Source organism: Arachis ipaensis, chromosome B04 (assembly GCF_000816755.2).
Source record: "Arachis ipaensis cultivar K30076 chromosome B04, Araip1.1, whole genome shotgun sequence".
Lineage (NCBI taxonomy): Eukaryota > Viridiplantae > Streptophyta > Magnoliopsida > Fabales > Fabaceae > Arachis > Arachis ipaensis.
The window spans coordinates 40771023-40773915 of NC_029788.2; positions in this window are offsets into that span (position 1 = coordinate 40771023).

Genomic DNA, 2893 nt, shown 5'->3' on the forward strand with positions numbered 1-2893 from the left:
TAATAATTAAATTTTGTTAAATATAATATATTTTTGCTCCGGTAATAATTATTTGTTTATTGTTAGATATTTAATTGACGTAAATATATTATTGTAGTTGAGGTTTTAATAAAGTGAAACATTATTAGTTAAATAAGAATTGGATTTATTTATTAGTTATTATTAATAGTAAGTTAGTATTTATTATTAGTGAAATAGGAATAATTATTTTCCAAATTATTTATGAATAAATAAATAAATAATTATGTAAGAAACAATTCAATGCTCACTTTAGGAAATAGTATGACTAAAATATTTAATATGTATAATAATATCATAATTTTTAAAAATTAAAAATCATTCGAAATAATTTCTAGTATTATTAATAAAATTTAGAAGTTAAATTATTATTATTCTGGAGTTTAGTAAATTAGATTTAGTAAAATCAATTGTTTTTTGGTATTTTTAATAATTAATGATAGTTGTTAGGTATTTAATTAATATGTTTTGTGTAGTTAAATATGAATTTTTTTTAATAATGATAGTTAATTAATTGCTAGGTTAGTTGTATTTATGCATACATGTTAGTTATTAAATTAGCTAATTAATAGTAAATTTAACATTAGTTTAATAAATTAGTTACTATTATTAGAAAATTATTAACTTTTAGTAGTACATTAGTAATTATAATGATTTGACTAATAGTTTGCTATATTTTTGTAGAGTTTACAGAATTTGATATGTAATCACCTACTGCCTCCGGATCGGTACAATCATAGTGTGGAGGAGCATTTACGATTTACTGATTTTTATCATATTTTCTAGATTGGAATAGTTCAATGTCAGAAAGCACTGGTAAATGCTCTAGTCGAAATATGGCACCCAAATACACACACATTTTACGTTTTGGTTGGTGAGTGTGCTGTGACACTGGAAGATGTGGTTGTTATTCTTGGTCTTCTAACAAACAGTCTTCCAGTGACAGGATTGACTATGAGTAGTTTTGAAGCCTTAGAGGCTGAGTGTTTGCACCAATTTTGGGTTGCACCGAGAAAGTCAGACTATAGAGGAAGTTTCATAAAATTGACGTGGCTTTGGGATTTAAAAGAATGTTTACAGTTGATAGACAAAAATAGTATTCAGAGGTACTTGAAGAGCCACATTATATTGTTATTTGGTACAATCTTGTTTGGAGACAAGTTTGGGGCATCTGTGCACTGAAAATTTCTGCCTTTGCTTCGTAATTTTGGCAGTATCAGACAGTATAGTTAGGGATCGGCATGCCTAGCACACTGATGCATGAGCATCTTTTATCCTTTTTCCACTTGTTTTCTAGTCATTTTCAGTTAGTAATTATTAAGTTTTATTATATTTTAGTGCAAAAATCTCCTTTGAATGCTACTGAGTTATTTTAGTGTTTTCATCTGTGGCAGAGTTTGGAGCAAAAAGGAAAGGAGCTAGACCTCCTCCCTTTGGGCACTAAACGCTTGAGCCCACAAAACAGAAAGCTCTCTGCCCCTTTGGCGTTTAACGATAGGCATTTTGGTCTAAAGCCCACTCTTGTAGCATCTTCAAATGGATTTAGCCTTCATTAGTTATTTTATATTTTATTTTTGTAATTTTTAATTACAAACATTATCTTTGAGTTTTAGGATTTAATATTTTAATATTTTAATTTATTTTATTTTCACATCAAATTAGGTTAGATATAAAAAGGAAAAGATTCTCCTTTTTAGTGGATTCGAACCCTTTTGGGTTTTGGCACACTTTTCAGAAGCCTAGCTTTTCTCTGTAAGTCATGAGCCACTAAACCTCTTTGGTTAAGGTTAGGAGCTCTGTTTATCTTCTATGGATTAAGACTATTACTTTTCTATTTTAATTAATGTATTAATTTAGTTTCAAGGATTACTTTCGTACTTTATTCTATGATTTTGGGTGGAACGAAAGTATGACCCCTTTTCTACATGCGTTCTTGTGATTCTTGAAAGAGTTATCTCACTTGAACAACAACTTGAAAGTAAATTCCTCATAAATTGCTATTTACATGAAATAATTGAGATATGTGATATATAATCCTGTTAGCTTTGGGTAATTAAGGTTTTTGTAGCCATAAACTAGTTTTGAACTTAACCTTCTAATCGGAATTAAGTGACCACGACAGTGGCGGTTGATGAAGGTTAGAGGAGACTAAATCACTAAGACATTAGGGTTTAGTCAATTATAGTTTGTCATGGAATGAATCCTGCATTGTTAAAATAGTTGGTAAGAAAACTTAATCCAGAAAAGTAAGCATCTCCGATACCTTAACTGTTTTCACATTAAACTTATTATTTGTTTTCTTTACCCTTGTTTTACTTTTTAATGCATTTCAAAACCGACCAAATCAACTCTTCTATTCGCCTAACTAAGCCAATCAGTTGACCATTGTTTCTTAGTTCCTCAGTCCTCGTGGGATCGACCCTCACTTACCTGAGGTATTACTTGGACGACCTGGTGCACTTGCCGGTTCAGTTGTAGATATTCCTAAATTCTGCACCACACACCTGTACATGGCGTTATGCAGGATCTCATTTGACTACAAAAAAATTGATGGTCCACTAACACTTCTGATAACTTAGGTTTGGATCTGTCTACCATATCTTGCGCCGGTTCCTAGGAAACCCTGCAATTTTCTGCTTGCAAACAGGTAACATTATCGACTTACATTGTATCTTCATATTTAGAATCCAATTCTGTTAATGAAATAAATTATATTAAGTGGCGTAACTAAGAGCGTGGATACTGACGCTATAAATATCTTAGTCTTTCTCACTTTAGGAAGTCATTGGATGATCTTCAGGAAGGTCAGGTGTGTTTTCATTAAAGAAGTATTTGTTTCGAATTTAGTCTTATTAGTATTTGCCTTGTAATCTTC